We start from the raw sequence: 23,440 nt of genomic DNA on the forward strand, positions 1-23,440 counted from the left end.
GGAGACTCGAACCCGGTTCTCCAGATTACGAGACTACCGCTCTAAAACCACTACACCACACTGACAAGCACCCTCTAGCTGCTCTGCCTTCCTTATGCTGATTCCTTCGCATCCCGTCCGTGGCCCCTGGCCTCTTCCTTCCTCCAGGTCCTGGCTGCATCTCCATTTGTTGCTAATCCTCGCTGCTGCTCCCGCCCCAGCGTTGCTTGACACTTGATTGTCATTTGGCACTGCTCACTCCAGACAAAACTCATACATACACCGAAAGCTCCTTCAGAGCCACAGATAAAACACCGCTCTGACACCTGGCAATTTACCCGCATCTCCTTCTCATCTGTCACTCAAAAACCGGCATGGAGATGTAAGGTTGTCAAGGGTGAGTGATCCCTGATGCTTCGAGGAGGCTGGATATGGCCTTTCCCCACTCGTGCGGGTTGGGAACCTTGCAAACAGGCAAATGAAAGCATTTACCAGCCTGCTCCCAAACTACCAGAGGTCCCCATGCTTACCAGGGACCGGTGCCTTCTATGAAATGTCCTTGGAAATTACAGCTGCCCTGGAAATGTCACCTTCTTTATCTGTTTCAGCCTAGATGGGCTCCCAAAGCAGCTTACTCTCAAAATGCATACAAGTATAAAAGATATACAAGTAAACACAACTCTAAAGGGATCCATGGAGGGATGTGCACACAAGCAAAGCCTCCTGGTCCTTGCAGTTGGTGAAGACGACAGTCCAGGTTTCAGGATCTTCCCCACCGCCAATGGGATCAGAAGGTGAGCTTGGACTGGCATGAAGGAAAAGATGTCGACCCACAGAAATTGCTACCCTTCTGTCCATCTGCACTGCAGAATCAAGAGAAATGCAAAATTGGTGTGGAGGTCCCACTTCAGAAAGAAGCCCAACGAGTCTTGATATGAGGGAGATTTTGCAGAGGAGCTTTGTTCATTCCTAAATGCTCACTGAACAGCCCTTTGAGCATCTGCCTGGGTGGAGGGTTTCCCCAGCCTGGCTATAACTGTATCTGCATCTTGAGCGCATTGGGAATACTGCCTCAGTTTTCCTCATTATAATGCTAGTGCCTCTGTCCTGTTTCCTAATGTTCTTTCCACACTGTCGTGTTATGTATCTGTTATTGGCTTTTTGACCAATATAAAGGCATCCCATGCTCACAGCAGTGAGCATGGTGGGACAAAACAACTAACATCATTAGACATCGCCACTCCCTCACCCTTTCTGCACATGTTTCTGTTCCCCCATGATTCCTCCAAGAAAGCAGCAGGGGGGAAATTGTATGCTGTGATATCGCCCCAAATTTTGTCAGTAAGCGGGCTGCAAACAGGTGTTGTTACTGTTGTTTTTGGAACCAAATAACACATAAATGAGTGCTAAGCATGCACTCTTTTCCATTAGTTTTCTTGAAGTGGTGTTTACATTGTAAGGTAAAGGTAAAGGTACCCCTGCCCATACGGGCCAGTCTTGCCAGACTCTAGGGTTGTGCGCCCATCTCACTCAAGAGGCCGGGGGCCAGCGCTGTCCGGAGACACTTCCGGGTCACGTGGCCAGCGTGACATCGCTGCTCTGGCGAGCCAGAGCCGCACACGGAAACGGCGTTTACCTTCCCGCTAGTAAGCGGTCCCTATTTATCTACTTGCACCCGAGGGTGCTTTCGAACTGCTAGGTTGGCAGGCGCTGGGACCGAACAACGGGAGCGCACCCCACTGCGGGGATTCGAACCGCCAACCTTTCGATCGGCAAGCCCTAGGCGCTGAGGCTTTTACCCACAGCGCCACCCGCGTCCCATCGTTTACATTGTGCAAAAGCTCAAATACCATGCAGAAACTTTGGAGAAATGGAATAAACTGCTGTGCAAATGCAGCCCTGCCTCTTCAGTCTTCCTTTATGCTCCCCACTCCCTAGATTCCCTTGTGTTGCTTTTTATCTATGTACCTCCCCAATTCTAACCACTCCAAATAACCAGTGCTTCTTAACAGAAAAAGGAGCCAATACTCCTCATGAAGTTACAGGAAGTGTCACACTTGTAACATATTTTTTTATAAAGATGCAGGTACTGAGTACCCCCTGAGTACCCCAGAAGAAAAAAAGGACTGCAGATAACCATTTGCCTCCCACCACTTCACTACTTGAGCATCATTTTGCTAGCAGCACATCCAGTCTTCCTGCAGGGCATCCATACGGACACCACAACATTGGTAACAACTGTTGTAACTTCCTTAGTGTTTCCAAGTCTTCCAGGCCTCCCAAGTGATTCACCCAACAAAATCGAGGTGCTGCAAGTTCAGAACCTACAAAGAGAGCATGTCTCCATTCAATGCACATTATTTAGCAGAACAGAGCATGTCCCTGTAAGATGTTATCAACAGAATTTCATTGGACCCACCATCACCGTGATCTCTGAGCTTGTCACAAATTTCACAAAAGCGAGCAGCTGAAGCTGTTCAGGAACCAGATACATAGAGCTATATAGATCCCAAAATGCTTTGTTTTTCACAAATCAAGAGTATCTTGGATTTCCCTGCTTAACCAAAGCATCTCCTGGGAGCCATAATTAGTGCTTGCTATGATATTGTTATTTTGAGGGGGTTCAGAAGAAGCTCCACCTTCCACAATGCGCCTTGTATTTCTTGCGACAGATAGCGACAATCTCCCCTCGGGAATTTGCTGACAGAATTCAAAAGGATTTTCTATCCTTTTTTTGGGGGGGGGGGCAGGAAATTCAACTTTAGGCCAAGAAATTATTCCTTTATTCCTTTATTACCTTCCTTCCTTCTCTGGAGCCTTTTGCGCACACCCATTCCCCTCCCTCCACAATTAACCATGGCAAGGACAAAGCATTCAGGGCATTTTTTAATCTCTTCCATTTTAATTGGTGAGGGGGAAAAAAGCAATACTCACTCATCAGGCCTCCAAGTCTTAGGAATTTAATTAGATCTAATGACCAGATAAATTGAGGATTTTGAATAAGGACCTTCAGGGAATCTGTTGTGTGAGCAAGATCAGGCTGTTCCATTTCCTTCCCGGGCCTCTCTAAATCACTTCTGGAAATGCATTTTAAGTGGAGGGGCTGGGATGATGGAGGAGGAGGAGGGATCCTCTTGGTGATCCACAGGGAGGGGAGTGTGCACAAGGGACCCCCAGATTTTGAAAAGTCACCTCAGAGTTTTCCTGCAAAGAATGGCAGGAGAGGAGGCAGGGAGGGAGGGAGGTGATGCCGTTTTCCAAAGAGCCATTGCAGGTGATTACTTGACAGACCTGACAACCACTTTTGAGGAAGGTATCGTAATGATAGCCCCACTGAGTGGGTGGGAAACTTGCCCATCAGCAGAAGGAACCTCAGTTCCCCAGCGACATCGGCGCTTTTGACAAGCCTGTTGTGTGGAGCGTGTGCAGGATAATTTTTCACGTCCTTGTATTGTCATTTGGGGCACTTAAAGTGTCACCAAGATTTCACTACCCTAAAAGCTTATCTGTCAGTGTTGGTGAGTTATTCCAGCAAAAGGGTATCATCAACACCAACAATGGAAAACAAAAGGCGCCCGAGGTTTCAGATTCTATCGTGGCGAGTTCTTTATTTTCCAGGCTGCGTCCGCTGTCTTCCAAAGGACAGCCACTCCACAAAGGAATGCTTCTCCAGGCTGGCTGGCTGGGAGAGGGTGGGATCCATGCTAAAACCCTCACATTACACCTGGAATTAATTTAGTTTTCCCAACTGGAAAGACCTCTTGATTTTTCAGCCTCTCTTAGCTTGGGTGGTGTAATTCAAGGTTCACAAACTGCAGAAGAACAATCCATTTCCTTTTGTGAAATTGCAGATGAAACAGCTGGGAAAGTCAGGGAAAGAAAATGCCCAATTATTTACTTTGTTTGTGTGGTGGTGAGGAGAATGCTGAAGCCAAATCCTCAAAAACACCCTGGTGCCCTCCAGATTTTAATTTAGTTTTCTTAGTTTTCTTATTTCAACCATTTATATATCTCTTAACGCCGCAGTGACTAGGCAGCATGCAGTGAAGATGCAAAAGGTACAATGACTATAAAGTCAGTTAAAATTAAGCATAATATTGGGGAAACTGACTTAAAATGCCTGCTGAAAGAAAACAGTCTTCACCAAGTGCCAGAAGTTCAGCATGGAGGGAAGCCTGTTTTGGACTCCAACTTCCATCATCCCCTAGCCATTGGCTGTGCCAACAACTGGCAGGTGGTCTGGTCTATGAATCCTCTTGCTGCAGCTGTAGATTTATAGTTTTATAAATCAGAACTTCAAAGAACAAACTGGCACACAAACACACATTTTTTAATGCAAAGGATCCTGGACTATGTCTTTGCCATGCATATCTAGAAGGATCGAGGTCCATTTAATTGACACAATGGTGTGTTGAAGTGATAAGAGGTTTTCTTGATGAGTAATCTCAAGCATTTTGAAACAGAGCGGGGATGGGGTCCCTTCCTTTAATGGTATAATCCCTCCAAAAGTATTGTTATCAATTGGAGGGGCAGTCTAAATGATATCTGTGGGCCCCATCCAGGCCAGTGATTCGGCATCAAGGAGGCTTAGAATCTAGTAGAAATGGCTACTGAACTGCTCAAACCATTTCTTCATAAGACAATGGCCTTAGTTGGCCAGTTAAGTACCACCATTTCCATGTCCAAAAATGAGCCCTGTTGCCATAGAGACAAATGAGCAGGCTTTTCCCACCACACATGGCTGGATGCCATGTCATCCTAGGATGGAGTACAATAAGCCAAGGGGGACAGTATGTGCATGAGTTTGGGATGATGCTGTAAGCTTGTTTTGCTCTTTGCTGGCCTATGCCTTCGGGATCTCCTTGGGAACCTAATGGAAATACAAGATCTGCTGAGGTATTAGTGCTGTGAACCCCTCTGTCCAGGACTGTCTTAAGCATATGCGGCGCCAGGGTGCAAAGATCCACCCGGTGCACCCCCCCCCCAGTTGCCCAGTCCCAGGCGTACAGGACTGTGGAGCCGGCTGGCTGCCTCAGCGTCTCGCTGGCTTGGTCGCCCCCAAACTCGTGGTGCAGAGCCACCCGCAGCAGAAGAGCCCACCACAGTGCTCCAACCAACAGACAGGTTCTTCCCCAGACTCAACTCTTGGGCCCTGGACTCTCAGCCTGGCACCCCTGAGAGTCTGATGCCCGGGTGCCCCGCACCCCTAGCACCTATGGGTAAGATGGCCCTGCCTCCGTCTTGTGCTCAGGTTGCATATATGTGTAAATAAAACAATATATTGTGAGGGCACCGCAGCCTCCACTGGCCTTCATTCCAAGGAAACTGAACTCTGGATAGATGCAAGCATTCCTGAAGTCTCTTGCCACTCAGCGATTGGGGTGTAGACAACACTATAACCCCCTTTTCTCCCTGCCCCACCAGCCTCCCAGAGAAGCTCAGCCAATCTGCACCCAACCACCGTGCAAGCCAAGGCTCTCCTCTGCAGCTTTGTGCCATGCTTCCTAAGGTGCCAGGAGAAGAATACCAAAGGAAGAAGCCTGCTTTTCTGAGCTAAACAGACCCTAACATTCTGTTAACGATATTTATATGACACTCTGTCCAAGGAGACGGATTTACATATGTATTAAATGCATGTCAGCCCACTACAAGACTGCCATGTCGTATTTCATTTACACTGGGAATCTAGTGCCAGCACAGGTCATAAACAAACAACAACAACAAATTGTATAAGCATGCATAAAATATTTGTTGCAAATGCAGAAGTGAATAAAACAGGCCCTGGATGGATAAGGGAGCCCAGGGGGCATATCAAGCCGGGCCGAGTCAGAGGGGAATCACTCAAGTGCCATTTGCAACTCATAATCAATCGAAAAATATTTTATTTCCTTACAACATACACAGCAGCCGCCTGCACCTCCCACCAGACTGAGTGTGTAGTCCCTCTGTGTAAATTGATTCCTGTCTTTTTGATTCAGCTTTAGCTGATGCTGGAAGCCATGGGGAAGTCTTTCAGAGTTTCTTCCAGTCAGGGAAGGGATATCCTAACAGCATTAGCTGAGACTCTAACTGGGGAGCTCTTGTTTTGGGGTCTGGGACTCTTTGGGAAGGGTGGGGGGAGAGGAAGCCACACAAGGCTGCATAGCAGAGTCTAGGGATATAGGAGATACTCACTCTGTTTGCATAGTAAGGCAAACTTACCAAATTGGCCCTTGGCAAATGGAAACAGAGCTACTCTTCAAAATGTGCCCTTCTCCAAGGTTGGTGACATTGTTTTCCAACCAAAAAAAAAGTGTGCACACAAAAGAACGTTTATTTTAGTGGAAGATAGTGTACAAAAATGCATTATATTGAAGAAAATTGCTTGCAAAAATGCATTTATTAGACCGAATTGCACACAAGATGTGTATAGATTCTCTCTCTCTCACACACACACACACACAAATATATATATATATTCATGATCTAATGTGGAAATGGGGATTAGAGAAAAAAATTAGAAACCTAAAGGAACTAAAACTGACAGGTCCCTCCCTCCCTAACATAGACAACACAGTCCTCCCAAGAAGCAGACATACATTTCATTTCAGTTAATGCAAAATGAAATCATAGCATTAGCTCATTCTGCCTGGGTGAAAGAGGATTTGAAGGGGTAAGGTGGCCCATGGTTTCCTTAATAACATGTACCCAACATCCTCTACCCCAGGCATGTCCAAATTCCGTTTCAGGGGCCTAATCTGGCCCACCGGTCAATTTAATCTGCCTCCCATGGCAGTATATGTCCTGGGGTAAAATCCTAAAAAAAACCTCAACAGCATGTTCACTTCATGAAATCTGGCCCTCTTTGAAGCGTTCTGACGAAGCAGGAAAGGCCATTTCACTGAACAGTGTCCTAAAGGGGTGGGAAGGTCCTGGGCGCTGTCCAAGGTCCAGAAAACTTGCTTCTTGACCTGGTTTCTGTTGGTGTACTCATGATCCTCAAGCTCCCACAGAACTGGAGGTAGAGTTTGCAGACTATTGGCAGTGGGGCCCCACTACTAGATTCTCTGGTCTGAAGCTTTGGGGGGGCCTTTCCACCTCTCTTGGGTGGCCTGTTCCAACCTTTCCCAAAGCCTGACACAGAATGGCCACACCCCCAGGCCTTGGCTTTGAATTGCAGAGGAGTTATGGGGAAGGGTCAAGACCTCGCACTTTGTGAGCAATGCTGGGCCTCCTCTCCCTCCACTTTTCCAAATACCTCTGCACCTTCCAGATGAGTCAAGAAGGAGGAAAGAGCTCTAACAGTGTGAGGAGTGCCTGGGGCTTCAGAGGCAAACAACATGAGAAGTGAGGATGGTGGTGCAGTCCATTCAATGGATTTCTGGCCCCTGGAATGTGCCCAATCTGGGTGATCTCTGGCATAGGACACAGACAAATGGACAAATGTAGAGTGGAGGAGCAACCCTTCGTTACACTTTTCGATACACATGTGGGAGGGGTTGTTTGCTTGCCTGCACCGAAAGCTCACAAAGAGAAATTTCTGGAGGTTCTCATCCAGGTGACACCTGCAGGCAATGCAGACATTCTTGTCAGAATGTTAGGGAAGGATGTGAATGGGCCGGTGACCTAGAAAGGAATCCCTACCTCTCCCAGGGTGTCAAAACACTTTAGCAGAGTGACAGAGGCTTTGCATGCCCACGTGTGCTCTAAGCCCTTTGGACAGATGAAGCAACCTCGTACTCCTCACGCTCCCGTCCCTTGTTATCTGCCACCGGCAACTCCTTGACTCCTGCCAATCTGAATCTTCTCATCATCTAGCAACATCTCTATGCAATCTGACAATGGAATCCCTTGCTAAAGCACACGGCCTGTTTGTTTTGCTTTGTGTCTCAGTGGAAGCAAAGGCCGTTGCATTCTGGCCCCAAAAGCATGAATCGCCCGGTGACAAGCAGAGAACATCCCAGTCCAGTGAGAGCAATGTGTGGGTGGTAGGTGGCTTTTCTCCATATATCCAGTTGTGGGAGACAGGGTGCAGTCCCACTCAACTGTCTGTCGACATCTGCGGATTTGGATATGGAAGAGCATCTGCAGCTAATAGAGTCATATGGTTGCCCAATGGTGGCTTTGCACTAGAGGGCTGTGTTTACCATTTTGTGTTTACAAAATGGGTTCTTTCCTATCTTCCCTACCTACTGCAAGGGGTTGTCCTTATGTCCAATCCTCCTCATCACCAGAGATGGCCCCAAACCCCAGGAGCACCATTTATGGGATTGCAGGAGCTTTAGTGGGTTGAGGCGATGGGTGAAAATCAGACGCTGTGACTTGCACTGCCTCCATTGCTGGCTGGCAAGACCAGCAAGCCTTATCCTTCCGCCCTCTCTCCTGCTCTGGAACCATTTGTGGGAGCGGCAAGAAGAGACATCTTTATTGCTAATTCATTAAAAACACATAAAGAAAAATCTAACAGCAGATTAGCTTATGAGGGCAGTTTTTACAAGTGCACTGCAATTAGCGTATATAGAAAACAATTATTTCCTAGTAAAACTCTCCACTTAATCTCCCTCCTTATTTGCCCTCTATTGGATCTTCAATCACTCTCTTGCCTTTTAACACACACAGGAACACAAACCCCTCCGCCAGTACTCTCACCAGCTTTCCCCAAAGCTCGCAGCTTTCACTGCCCAACTTACACTTCTGTTACTGCAGGGAACATGGACCCTTGCGCCAAATGGTAATAAACAAGGGCCCATCATTCAGTGGCAGTGTGTGTTTGGGTTGCATAACGTTTCCAGTTCAAACGTTTGCCTTCCTCATTTCACAGGAGGACTCAGCAAGTAGCAGGTTTGGGGTACGTCTCTCTCAACCCAAGATTCTGCTGCCATCAGTGCAGACTAGGGATAGCTAGTGTGTTGTCCACCACATGGTGCTAGACTACAAGCTCCACCATCCCTGACCATTGGCCATGCTGGCTGGGCATGATGGGAGATGGAGTCCAGTAACCTTGAAAGGTGGCAGGTTGGCTAGACCTGGTACAGATAATTGATGGCCAATGGTCTCACACTGGGTGGGGGCAATTTCGCATCTTCCTTTTCCATTTCTAAACATTGCTGCCAGGCCTTTAAAAAAAAGGCACTCTGGACATGCTCAGAGCAGTCTCACTTTTTCACATTTCCCTTGAAGTCAAGAAAACTGTGCAGTTGAACAATCAATTGGCCTCGCCCAGTTCTCTGTTTGATGTCTGTCTTCATCCAGTAGCTCAACAATGGCAACAAGAACCCTGACAAGAAGCAAACACATAATTACGGTGATGCATAATTCACTGACAAGACAATGGAGATTGTCTCAAACCACTCCCAGGGACGGAAGCTTGGGAGCAGAGACAACAGAAGTGTTATTAATCTGTGGAGGGAAGGAAAACAAACAAATTAACAAGCTGCTCAACCCTTTCTTGTAAGTATCTTAGCAGAGAAAGAGAGAGAGAGAGAGAGAGAGAGAGAGAGAGAGAGAGAGAGAGAGAGATGGACAAATAGCCCTCTGGTTGCCCATCTGTCTATATTGCTGGCCAAGAATGGCTTCTTGAACACACACCTTCTGCAGCAAGTGAACAATCCATGGCTCACAGACAGGGGTCTGTAATCTTCATTCGTGCCTCCGCCCTAAGCTCTGCTAATGTTGATACCCCACTTCTTATGCAAAGAACTGCTCGCTTACACTTCAGTAGCTGGGAATTTAACCATTACTAGAGGGGATAGACTGCGGCAGCAGCAGCAATGAAGAGTCTTGTGGCTCCTTAAAGAATAACACACCCTGACTCCTTAGAATTCCACAGAACTGATCTGGCCCTGCCCTCTTCATCTGCATAACCCCACCCCAAATTAGATTAGATGCCAAAGTGTGGTGGAACATGGTAACTGACCTTTGGCAATGATATGGACCCCATTCTAAAAAACCTTGCATACAGCAAGCACACAGCTCCCCACAAAGATTTTCAACCCCATGCCTCTTCCTCCAGCATATGCAGTTGGTGTTGATCAAGGATGGAGAAGCTCAGGACCTGGGAATGAATGTGGCCCTCTAGACATCTTTATCAGGCCCTTAGGCTAGAACCAGCTTGAATGGCTTTGTCTTATAAATCTCTGTGGACCTACTTAAGTAACTTATTGCTCTAGCTCTTCCTTGAACTTCCCAACTCAATTGTTATCTAGGGCATGACCTTTTCATTAGAGGGTTATTATTACACAGCTTTCAAAAACATACCGTTTAATTAGGCCAAACCTAATAATTAAGTCATAATTAAAGTTGGTATCAAGTCAAGATTCTTCTTAAGATTTTGGTTTTAGAGGCAGATTTTGTTCAATAATTCAGTTTGTTCTATCTTCAAAGATCCAAGACATGATAAAAGGAGATCTTATATCACTTATAGAAGCTATTCGGGCCTGACTTTTTTCATCCAATGAAAGAAGAGAGTTGCATAAGCACCAAGTTCAGCCACCAAGAATGGTTCTTTAAAGCAGGTATGGGAAGACTTCTCTAGATGTTGCTGGACCACAACACTCATATTTCCTGGTCACTGACCAAGGTGGCTGGAGCTGATGGGAGATAGAGTCCAGTGCCATCTGGAGGACTGTAGATGTTTCACCAGCCCTACCCTACATGCGACCACCCTTCAAATCTGCCCCATGAAACCAAGACTATGACCTGCTCTAGGCTTCTCAGGAAGACCAGCGTAAAACACAGGGACAGTGTCAGATTGCTGTCAGCGGCTCCCGGCTGGTTGCCCAGGAAAGTATAAAGACAAAGGAAGTTTCTTACAGTCCTTTTTATTTCAAATTTTACAGAGAGAGGCTATAGAACCCAGTCAGTTGGGTAATAATAAATTTAATAATAATAAATTTTATTTATATCCCGCCCTCCCCAGCCGAAGCCGGGATCAGGGCAGCTAACAATAAAACAGTACAACAGTACAACACAACACAACACAACACTCTAAAATCATTCATTATAAAACTGATTCAATGGTGTTGTCCCAAGTGAATCTCCACCTCCTCCTCCTCATCTCCTCTATGGGTGCTGCTAAGTGTCCTCTGTCTTCGAGCTGTTGCCTCTCCTACATTTAAGGTTCACCTGGGTCTGGGAGATGGTGGGTCTGGAATGCTTTCTAGTGACACCATGTCAGCCAGCTGCTGTTCCAGCTCTGCCTGCTCCTCCTCTCCCATTATTTCCCCACTTTCCCCCTCATATACCTCTGAGTTGTGACCTCCCGCAAACCACTGTGGTAAATCTATACTGTCTTCCTCTTCCTCCTCCCTGGAAGGGTCAGGATGGGGAGGCAGTCTCCACCACTTCTCCTCCTCCTCTGCCCAGCCCCTGACATACAGAGGTCATTGTGAAGGCCCATAAAAGCCAACTATATTTGAGCCATCATAGGGTTAAGCATAGGGTTGCAGGTGGCACTGTGGGTTAAACCACAGAGCCTAGGGCTTGCTGATCAGAAGGTCGGCAGTTCGAATCCCCAAAACGGGGTGAGCTCCCATTGCTTGGTCCCTGCTCCTGCCAACCTAGCAGTTCGAAAGCACATCAAAGTGCAAGTAGATAACTAGGTACCGCTCCAGCGGGAAAGTAAACGGCATTTCCATGCGCTGCTCTGGTTTGCCAGAAGCAGCTTAGTCATGCTGGCCACATGACCCGGAAGCTGTACGCTGCTCCCTTGGCCAGTAAAGCGAGATGAGCGCCGCAACCCCAGTGTCATCCGCAACTGGACCTAATGGTCAGGGGTCCCTTTACCTTTACCTTAAGGGTTAAGCACATCAATTTGAATTGTGCCTGCAATGTTAAAGGAAGCAAGAAATGCTGCAGCAATGGCACAATACATTCCCCTCCCCACAGGAAAGCAAGTTAGCACATTCTGTAGCAGCAGAAGCCATTGAACTGTCTTCAAGGACAGAAGAACATAATGAAGACTCGAATCCTGAATGATGGTTGCCAAATCCAAACCTGAAATAAAAGACAGATGCATACCTGAAGCATAACTATCCAAAAATTGCATTAAAGGCCTTCAGTGATGGATACTATCTATTGATACAAAACCCTCTTGCAGATACCACCAGCTTTTTAACTCCTGCTCTTGCCATTGAAGGAGCTTCAGCTATGTGAGTTTTATGATGAATCTGGGGTGTCATTATGAGAACATTCATAAGAATTGACAGCACTTTGGCTCAAAGATGCAACAATAACATACCTGAACAGGCCTCTTGATGGAGGATTTTGGCAGGGGTGCAGGCAATTTTGCAACCCCACCTGCGTCCCAGAGCAAGCGATCCATATTGCCAGCTTCCCGAAAAGCACACGGAAGCAATCACCACCTTTTGACAGCAGACAATTAACTCCTCTGGAAAATGTGTGGCCAGATGAATCCCATAATGCACGGCTGCTGGACAATTCAACTGATGGATGGCATGAGACAGAGTCTTTTGACTTCTGAGGACCCTGGCATCAAGCCAGTCTGCAGCAGCAACGATGGAAGGATGAATGCCACCAACCTGCCGCCAGTCTAACGGCTGCTCAGTGACCTCTCTGATGTGACTAATTTCCCACTGGACAGATGTCAGGGCTGGGGGGGGGGGGATGCCTGGGTCCCAGTCACTAATTGCCCTTTCATTTGGAGAAGAGTTTTGGCTGCAACAAAGCCTGGGAGGCTAATTTGCTTCTAGGTCACATTTGAGTAACACTGTTGATACAGGCCTTCGTTTTGCCTGTCCTGAAGCTCCTGGCCTTCAGCTTCATTGGACGACCCTCAGTGGGTTCTCAAATGATGATGAGGGAGGGAGAGAGATAAACAAGAACTCTCTGTCCGCTTCCTCCACGCTATGAAATTGTGTACCAGTTTGGAAACCCAGCAGACCTTCAAGATGCAAATCCAGATTTTGAATATTCAAATGTCAAATGTAATCAATGCTCACTTATGAGGGACTAAGGCTGGGACCTTGCTCTGAAGCTGGTTCTGCAGCTGCCCGAAGAGACCACAGCTTAAAATTGGGTAAATTCATTCATAGCGGAGAGAAAGTTCAGTTATGCAGCAGGATATTGTATAATAATGGCAACAAGGGAGGTCTGGGAGTTCCCCATTTGCTTACATATTAGAAGGTGTTCCAAGTCAGGAATTTTGTGTCTTTCATTCAAGTTCCAGGAGGAAAACCATGGACTGATATAGAACTGGAAGATCAGAAGTTTAGGGTATGGCCTTTTCTTACTATTATCTAGAATTAATTTGCAAGGTGAAAAACCCTTAATTTAGGCGGAAATGACCAGCAGAATCCGAGACCAGGGAGAAGAGTCGGTGGAGGAAGATTGGAATAAATTTAAAGACTATCTACAGAAACATTGTAAAATTAATGAATGTTAGAAGGATGTTGGAATGAAGTTATGTGGTTTTAGCAGAAATGTTATAAAGGTTTAGGAAAAAACAGACTGTTAATTGGTGAAAGGAGGGAAAGTAAAGATACATTATATTAAGATAAATTACAGGACAAAAATTGGAAAAGATGGAAAGGATTTGCTGAAATGTTAACCGAACTAGAATACAAAAAAGGGAGGTGTGAGGAGGTCAAGGAAACAAGCAAATGAAAGATAAGTTATGGGAAGGTTTGATGTGTTTTTTAATTGTTTCTATTTTTCTGTTCTTTTTTTTTCTTTTTCTTTATTGTGATGTGCTGTTTTGTTTTTGTTTAATATGGTATTTTTACTTTTTCTTTTTGTAACTTTTAAAACCTTAATAAATATTGTTTTTTTAAAAAAAACACACCCTTAATTTAACATTTTTAAGCAACATGGTTGTAACTTATATTGTTTTATGTGTGATGTGAAAAAGGAAAATTAATAAAAACTTTTTTTATTTTTAAAAAGGGGGGAAGGGGGAAGAGATTAGCTTCCACAGTGTTCCATACCAGGTAGAAATCCATTAAGCAAAACCACTAGGAGGTTTTATTACAACCAAATGCTGTGAAATAAATGAAATAATTTTTTATTGATATGAAAGAAGGCTTTCAAAGGCAGTTTGATAGGGCTTGTCATGGCCGCTGTTTAAAAGAAAACACCCACTGGGAATGCCTTAAGCATTCTCAATCCCATCCCAAGCGTTAAATCTAGTGGTTAAATTTTAAGTCAGCAATATGAATGCACATAATACAGGGTTGTGCTTTTTTAAAAATAGTAAAGTTTAGATCAGACAGACTACATTGTTTGGAGTGGTGTAAACATTCAAATCAGGATAGCCTCAACCTGTATGTAATGACATACATTTCGTTGGGTGCCTACCTTGACTGCCCACTTCTGCCTTGCCTACCTGCTTCCAGGTGTCCCTGTGTGGCTTCTTCCTCATCTCCGAGGAAAGGCTTTTCCATTCCTTTCTTTGAAAGCTCTAGAACTTCTTATGGACACAATAATTTGCAAAAAAAAAAAACAAAAAAAAAAAACCACACCTGTTTGGGGGCTTTGCTGGCTCCAAAGATATAGGAAATGGAAAGGGTGCCATCTGCTGACGGCCAATAATATTTCACTTGCATTGCCAACCAGTTTAGTGCATTTCAATGGTGAAAGGGTGCAGCTCCTTTGTGCATTAATAAAGTCTTGCAGGACCACTAGCCCTTCAAAAGGGTGGTTGTGCTTGATTGCTAGATGAGCCACCGGTCCTTCACTTACTGTTTGTACACAGGCTGCCTTCAAGCGCTCTCTCTCTCCCATTTTTGATGTGCACAAGAAATGCAGTTTTACATATGCTTCTAGCAGGTTTTTAAGTTGCTTGGTAGCCATATAAGGAAATCTGTTTGGAATGAAAGAAAAAAAGTAAATTGTTCATTTTGATGAATTCATGGGGTGAGCTGTTGTCTTTCAGTCCCTGAACACTCTAATGAGCATAATAACATTGACCCTGGTGCCACAGGGCACCATAAAGCTATGTTGTTTATATGCTAACTGGCAATTCCTCTGGCGCCCAGAGGTTATAACATCTTTAGGCATTTCGGTTCCTTGTGACATTTCTCAAATGATTAAATTGAATCTAAATAGATCGGTGACAAATCTCTCTCTTGATTTGGAAAGATGGGCTTTACTTGGGCATAGTGTTTGGGGTAAGGCTAATATAATTTAAGAGGAACGTTTTATCACGGATAATTTATGTGTTTCATGGTATTCCTTTCTATATCCCCCAAGTGTATTTTCAAATACACTTCATGGGGAGGGGGGTGTTCCTGCTCACCTCGTTTTTCACTTTAAAAGACGCCGTTGCCATTTTAAAAGGGAGGTTCAGTTTTCCAGATCTTATTTTATATTGTACCGCTTAGTCCGTGCAAATGGTTGGAGAGTTTCTCTTTCTGCAAATGAGTAATCTTGGAGATGGCCTATTTTGCACCTCTCTTCGAATGAATGGCATTCGGGTTTGCATACACATTTCCACCTGTAATGACATCAGACAGGGAGCCATGGGGTTTAATGCTTCATCAGTTACATTCTCACCCACCCCCTACAGATCCCACTGCCCTTTCTATTTCAGAATGCGGGCTCGTCAGTGTCATACATTGCAATAGCTGGTTTCATTTAGATACATATTTAGACTTTGGGGATGCCTCTATTGATGCACATGTTTAAAACTGATGGAATCTTGTTATTGCTAGTGTCGTGGATTTTGTGATTGTTGTGAATAAACACAACCATTTTGCCAAAGGCAAAAGAAAAACACACACCAATAAATAAATTTCAGAAAGGGGCAAGATTGGACGTAGATGCACAAAGCATCCTCCGCCCTCCAAATCAAGACTTCTTTGCACTCCGCTTCGCTCCACCTTTCTTCCCACCCAGGACCACCCTTTCCTCTGCCTGCCCCTCAGAGCCAGTGCATCACACAGCACTGTGGACCTCAGCAGCCACAGCCTCTCCTCCTCCTCCTCCTCCTCCTTGCCCACTCTCCAGAAGCTGCTACGAGCTGCCCAAGGGAGGAAGTTCACAGCAGAAGCCATGGAGAGGCAAGAAGATGTTCCCTCACAGCTGGCTCACCCTCCTTTCTGAGCCTGGCAGCGGCAGCACTGGCAAGGGAAATAGGGACATACAGTGGTACTTTGGGTTACAGACACTTCAGGTTACAGACTCCGCTAACCCAGAAGTAGTACCTCGGGTTAAGAACTTTGCTTCAAGATGAGAACAGAAATTGTGCAGCGGCAGTGGGAGGCCCCATTAGCTAAAGTGGTACCTCAGGTTAAGAACAGTTTCAGGTTAAGAACGGACCTCCAGAATGAATTAAGTTCTTAACCCGAGGTACCACTGTACTGGGATCAAATCAGCAGCCAGGATGGCTTTCTTAATTCTAGGACTGTTCCTGGAAAATCGGGACAGTTGGAGGGCATGCCCTTATGTTTTCATTCTCTCTCTCTCTCTCTCTCTCTCTCTCTCTCTCTCTCTCTCTCTCACACACACACACACACACACACACACACACACTTTTAAGCCACATGCATATCCTAAGACCCAGCCCCCATCATCTTAATTTGTCCAAAGGCAAATTTGCACCATGGGCCTGTGCCCCCGAATCCTTTAAGTACCCCAGGAATCAGCTTCAATCGCTCTTCAGGGAGGGAAAACCCATGCATTAGATGTCATTGCGCCGCTCAGCTTCAGCCCCTGATGGAAGATGACAAGGAATCGGATGTTTCTGGGAGAGAAAATGCAATGATGAATCATATTAGACTATTTCATTTCATTTCGTAAGCAGAGGATGCTTGGAGTCATATGTCTTACCCAATGGGTGTTGTCTTTCGAGCTTTCCAGATTTTCTTGATCGGCTTCAAGTAACTGTCATGTGAAATTGTAATGGATGTAGGAACTTGCAATTTGCCTGGCTCCGTGCCAGACTCCAGACCCTGGGATAGATGACCCAGCCTTCGATTCCAATAGGAAAATGCATTATAGATGCAAAGGATTCCACCGTTCATGAACAAAACAGGGGATGTGGCATGCCCTTCTTTCAGATGAAATTAAGAGTTTTGAGAGGCATCTGTCTTACAGGCACCAAATAAGGTTTCTTTAGGATTGTACCACTGAAAAGCCCCTTTGTTCCCCTTCTTTTCTTTGAAGGTAGATTGTACCTCACTGAAGCAATCTCCAAGTGCAGAACATAGTACACGAGTGTACTGTAAATTGTCGAAAAGCTACTTTGCTTTAAAGTTCGTCTAAAATATCTCTTCCCTCCAATCAAATGCATTTGCTTATCCATAACATAGAAAAAACAGCAACAACAGTTTTATTATTTGTACTCCGCCCATCTGACTGGGTTGCCCCAGCCACTCTGGCAGGCTACCAACATATATAAAAGCATAATAAAATATCAAACAAATATCAAATTTATAACTACCCTATACAGGGCTGCCTTCAGATATATTCTAACGGTTGTATAGTTACTTATTTCTTTGACATCTGATGGGAGGGTGTTCCACAGAGGGCACCACTGCTGAGAAGACCCTCTGCCTGGTTAATAATAATAATAATAATAATAATAATAATTTGTTATTTATACCCCACCCATCTAGCTGGGTTTCCCCAGCCACTCTGGGCAGCTCCCAACAGAATATTGAAAATAGAATCAAACATTAAAAACCTCCCTAAACAGAGCTACCTTCAGGTGTCTTCTAAAAGTCAGATAGTTGTTTATTTCCTTGACATCTGATGGGAGAGCATTCCACAGGGTGGGCGCCACTACCAAGAAGGCCTGGTTGCCTGTAACCTCCCTTCTTGCAGTGAGGGAACTGCTAGAAGGCCCTCGGAGCTGGACCTCAGTGTCCGGACTGAACGATGGGGATGGAGACGCTCCTTTAGGTCTGCTAGGTATACAGCTGTCACATATGAGGATCGAACCTGTGACTTTGGTATTATCAGCACCACGCTGTAACCAACTAAGCTATTGCATCCACTGAACTAATTATGATTAAACAGAAGCTGGCTCCATCAGCGGAGAGGTTGGTGTCCAAAGTTGTCTAGCATAATCCTGGCTTCCTTTAAAAGTCTAACTAGACAAGATGATGGATATCCATGATTCCATCTCCTGTCTCCTCAAATTGTAAAGATTAGCATTTACATGAAGCATGTCAGTTTCTTATAATGGCTGTTATAAAGCACAGCCTGTCCACCAATTCAGCAGAGCAGCCCTGACTTATAGGCAGGCGAGGATCTTTTCCCTTTTGGTATTTGCTTTCCTTCACTCGAGCACAGAGCCAAAGGAACTGTTGCGAGCTTTACTCAAAGAGTAAAGCTTTACTCAAGCATAGAGCTGAAGAGATAAATGCCAGGGGAACAGCTGCGTTCTGTGTCGTCGCCGTTCCTTTGAGATTTTCAGCATGCTCAAACAGCTACTCCCAACAGGGCACTGCATGAATTAATGCGTTTGTGGGGAAAATATTATTGCTCGAGTGTATTTTTAAAGCAGCACCAGTGTGCCTGCCTCTTCACAATGAAACATAAGTCAACAAAGGACAGGTTCTAGGTCTTGTGCATTTACAGTCTAGCTTCCAAGAATGTTTGAGGCAGCAAAAGAAGGAGAACGGAGGGAGAGGAGGAAAAGGAGAGACCAGTTGGAACCAGTGCAGTGACGTGTCCTGAGGGCTTGCTTCCACTATGTGAGGGCTAACAGATTTAGCCAAAGGAAAATATGGGTTCTGGGCAGGTGTGGGGAACCTTTCACCCTCCAGATAATAATAAGAATTTGCTATTTATACCCTGTCCATCTGGATGGGTTTCCCCAGCCACTCTGGGCAGCTCCCAACAGAATATTAAAAATAGAATCAAACATTAAAAACTTCTCTAAACACGGCTGCCTTCAGATGTTTTCTTAAAGTCAGATAGTTGTTTATTTCCTTGACATCTGGTGCCACTACCAAGAAGGCCCTGTGCCTGGTTCCCTGTAACCTCACTTCTCGCAGTGAGGGAACTGTCAGAAGGCCCTTGGAGCTGGACCTCAGCTTCTGGGCTGAATGATGGGGGTAGAGATGCTCCTTCAGGTATACTGGGCCAAGGCCATTTATGGCTTTGAAGATCAGCACCAACACTGAATTGTGCTCAAAAGCATACTGGGAGCCAATGTAGGTCTTTCAGGATCAGTTTTATATGGTCCTGGTGGCCACTCCTAGTCTAGCTGCCACATTCTGGATTAGTTGTAGTTTCCGGGTCACCTTCAAAGGTAGCTCCACGTAGAGCGCATTGCAGTACTCCAAGCAGGATGTTACTGAACAACAATTCCTATCAGCTCCAGCAAGCATAGCCAATGCCCAGGGATGATGATGGGAGTTGTAGCACAGCAACATCTGGAAGCCAAAGGTTTCCCACACCTGGTTTTCAAGATGGTTTGGAGAGAAAAGAAGGGAAGGTGGTATCAGGCAGATATTGTGGGAATCAGCTCCAGGAATAAAGAGCAGCCAACAAGCAAGGACCTTTTGGGTGGCTGAAGGAGGTAGAGTAGAATCAGTAGGGTCATGGGCAGAGAGTGTATGAGAAATAAAGGCATAAATTTTGGGGGAGTAAGGATGTGAAAGAAGATGGGGAGTTAGTTCAAGGACTTGGGCAAATAAACCAAACCACAGCCATGAGATTACTGCTGCCTTGACCAGAGGAATGTCCTGACCCCAAAGAAAATAATGAAAGAGTTTCTGTATATTGCCCTTCATTCAAGTGCAGGATGCTCCTAATTCCGCAGAGGAGTTACAAGAAGATGAAAGATTGCAAGTTTCGAAGCTCAGCAAGCACACACACTCAGCACTTCAAGCAGCGGAGTCTGATTTTTTTGTTTCCCTCACTTTGCTTTTTGCCAAGATGCATAACAAATTGGTAATAAATCAAGAGCCTAAATGATTTGGGAGGCAGGGGAGAGAATCTGCTTTGCAAATGACCGTAAACAAATTTCATGACAGCAGACTCAGTAGATGTTTTGGAGTAGTGAGCTTAGCATCCCTGCACTTAGGATATATGATAACTCTATGTCACCGGCTAATGAGTCAAACATTGCAGAGATGCAGGAAGTGGACACCATCCTTTGCCAATGCAGAAAAGAAACAAGCTGGCAACAGATTTCTTTTGCTAGAACTATTCCACCTGTACCAAGAACTTTAGAACCATACAGGGCAAGTTTAGAGCTCATTACTGTGTTCTTTGCTTCCAGGAAAAGAAAAATCAGTTTGCAAATAATATGGAAACGAGTGCTAAATCTGCACTGTATTCAATTATAGTTCCAGGCGTGACTTTTACATTGTGCGAAAACTCAAATATATGTGGAAATTAACAGTTTGGGGAATGTTGTGGAAATGGAATAGACCGCCATGTGAATGCAGTTCACACACAGAGGGGTCCCTGTACATAGGTCCTCCTTCCACATCTTAGTTTACTAGTTAAAAAACAGATCTGTACTATTCTGCATCTTGCATATGAAAGAAAATGCAATGATGTGCCTATAAAAAGCCTTCTCCATCCCAACGGTTGCTAGCACTGTTTGTCAGTCTAAGGCTGGTCCTCCGAGAAAACAGCATCTCTCAGAAACCTGCTGAGGTTGCCCAGGTCCTCCAGAAGCAGATCAAAGCTGAGCATGCTGCTTATATCCCCCAGACAATGCTTTTCCCCTCCCAATATTGGCTTCTGTTTTAGGAGAGGAGCTAGACAGAAATGCCCCAAGGAGAGACGTGTTTCCTGGAGACCTGCTTTGAATCTGTTGCTTTGGTAACACCCCCACCCACCCACCCACACACCTCCCCAAAGAAGAAGCTGTGGAAGGGACCTTCCAGCACGTTGTATAGCACACTGACAGAAGTTGGGAGGCTACATGCAATTGTTTTGAACTGGCCCTCATTCTCTACTCAGGTCTCGGTCTCAAGGAATCAAACATCAAACTACCCCTGACTATGGCTTAGCATTCTTCTGGGACTGCACAGGTGAGTTCTTCCCAAGGTATGCCAAAAGTTGTGCTAGCCATGCTGGAGAGAGAGAGCTGGAGAGAGAGAGAGAGAGAGAGAGAGATCGAGAGAGAGAGATCAAAAATTTGAATTATAGCTTTGGTTAGGCACCGTGCTAACCCACGTACATAACCCACTTTTCGATTAAGCAGTGTATATATAGCCTGTTAAATGAAATAAACAAATCTGTTTGGACCAATTTAGCTGCCACACAGTAGCGAGCAAGTTTAGGAGTTCCTCATAACGCTTCCCCATGATAGAGCAGCAAGGAATGATGAGACACAGGGCAGGAAGCCTACATTTGCATTGAAACCATTTTTATATATGAGAGCCAGTTTGGAGTGGCTGTTAGAGTGCTGGACTAGGACCTGAGAGACCAGGATTCAAATCCCACCCAGCCATGAAGCTCACTGGGTGACCCTGGGTCAATGTACCCCACTGCGGGTTCCTTTAGGGTAAGGAAGGGGTGTTAATGTAATAAAGAAAAGTGCTGTTTTCCTAGAAAAATAGGTGCTGAAACTGTTAGAATTTCTATTAACCTTTTGGAGGATATACCAAAACCCCACAACCGGATTCAGTCCAGAACTTGGGGTGGCTTCGAAGGTCAGTGTAGAAATAAATCACAGGATACATTCAAGTACAGACAGAAATATTTTACCATTGTTCTTAAGCATAAGTGACTGAGCTCCAGAGTGATTTGTGTGTTTTGAGCAATAAACCTGAGTTAACTACTGCCGGAGTTGTCTTGCTTCTGTTGGAGTGACCCCACCATTACATGTGACTTCCCTTGGGACCTTGCCATGGAGGGCAGTCAAGAATTCTAATTGTTTGTTTGTTTGTTTGTTTGAGCGGGAAGAATCTAAGCCTGCACTTTAAAATAGTCTGTAACTTGCCCTGCCAATCTCTGAGTGGTGACAGACTCCAAGGAGGCAGGTGTAATGGTTGTGGTTGTTACTTGTGCGTAAATTGCGCCTCATTGCTTGCTCTGCGTTTATTAGGGGTTAGAGCTACCCCCCTCCGTGACCTGCTAGTCACTTGCAGAATCTGCCAGTGGGCGTTTCTTAAACCTCCTCCAACATAAAAGCTGTTTGCCGCCCAGTCTCCTCCTACTCTCCCTGCGTGGAACACGTCTGCGTAAATAAGGGGAGGGCGGAGGCGTGCCAACACTCTCTCCACTAGTCTCCGGCGAAGGGTCTGGGAGCCCTGACGCCGACTCCTCTCTGCTGGTGTCGCGCTGAAAACCTTCCCCCTTGCTGGTTCCCTCCCCGGCATCGCTCTGGCGCCCCCCTTCTGCTTCTCTCTCCGATGTCAGTTCCCTGACAGCAGGGAAAGCACAAGAGACTTATTTGGATATGCTAGAACATGGTACTTAACTAGCCAACCGTTACTTCACCAAAGGAACTGGTTTGCCAGGCTTCCTCTCACACATTCTACACTCATGTAGAGTGGTGCATGCTCTAGTTATCTCCCGCTTGGACTACTGCAATGCACTCTATGTGGGGCTACCTTTGAAGGCGACTAGGAAACTGCAATTAATCCAGAATGCGGCAGCTAGACGGGTGCCTGGGAGCGGCCACTGGGACCATATAACACTGGTCCTGAGGGACTTGCATTGGCTCCCAGTACATTTCTGAGCACAATTCAAAGTGTTGGTGCTGACCTTTAAAGCCCTAAATGGCCTCAGCCCAGTATACCTGGAGGAGCTTCTCCACCCCCATCATTCAGCCCGGACACTGAGATCCAGTGACGAGGGCCTTCTGCTGGTTCCCTCACTGCGGGAAGTGAGGTTGCAGGGAACCAGCCTTCTTGGTAGTGGCACCTGCCCTGTGGAAATAAACAACTATCCTACTTTTAAAAGACATCTGAAGGCAGCCCTGTTTAGAGAAGCTTTTAATGTTTAATGCTGTATTGTGTTTTTAATATTCGATTGGGAGCCACCCAGAGTGGCTGGGGAAGCCCAGCCAGATGGGTGAGGTATAAATAAATTATTATTATTATTATTATTACTCAAAGATGCAGGGTCACAGGTTCATTCAGACTGACACCCCCCCCCCAAACTCATAAAAGTCTTAAGCTGAGGCACAAGAGCTATTATGCAGGCTGAAACATTAGTACCTCCAAGCCTCTTGGGCTCACTGATCAGAAGGTTGGTGTTTCGAACCTGTGTGACAGGGTGAGCGCCCGTTGCTCTGTCCAAGCTCCTGCCAACCTAGCATTTTGAAAGCATACCAATGTGAGTAGATAAATAGCTACCACTGTGGCAGGAAGGTAAATGGCGTTTCTGTGCACTTTGGCACTCATCAAAGTGACCTGTCGCACCAGAAGTGGTTTAGTCATGCTGGCCACATGATCCGGAAAGCTGTCAATGGACAAACGCTGGCTCCCCCGACCTGAAGTGAGATGAGTACCGCACCCCAAAGCAGAGTCTGACTGGACTTAACCATCCGGGGATCCTTTACCTTAACTTTGCCATGCAAATAAGATTTCAAGTTGCACCAAAGAAACAG

The 23,440-nt window shown here is 45.6% G+C and overlaps 1 protein-coding gene and 1 long non-coding RNA gene across 2 annotated transcripts in view; one reads left to right on the top strand and one right to left on the bottom strand.

The window, feature by feature from the left end:
- Positions 1-23,440, top strand: part of CADM1 (cell adhesion molecule 1) — a 592,123-nt gene that overhangs the window by 531,189 nt on the left and 37,494 nt on the right. The gene's annotated exons all lie outside the window — the stretch shown is intronic.
- Positions 13,915-15,816, bottom strand: LOC310832414. Its single transcript, XR_014558279.1, has 2 exons — positions 15,212-15,816; positions 13,915-14,776 (listed from the first exon to the last, which is right to left on the bottom strand). It is a non-coding gene; the product is annotated as an uncharacterized lncRNA (long non-coding RNA).

The sequence above is a fragment of the Podarcis gaigeae genome, assembly GCF_964106915.1.
Source record: "Podarcis gaigeae genome assembly, chromosome: 15".
NCBI classification, from domain to species: domain Eukaryota; kingdom Metazoa; phylum Chordata; class Lepidosauria; order Squamata; family Lacertidae; genus Podarcis; species Podarcis gaigeae.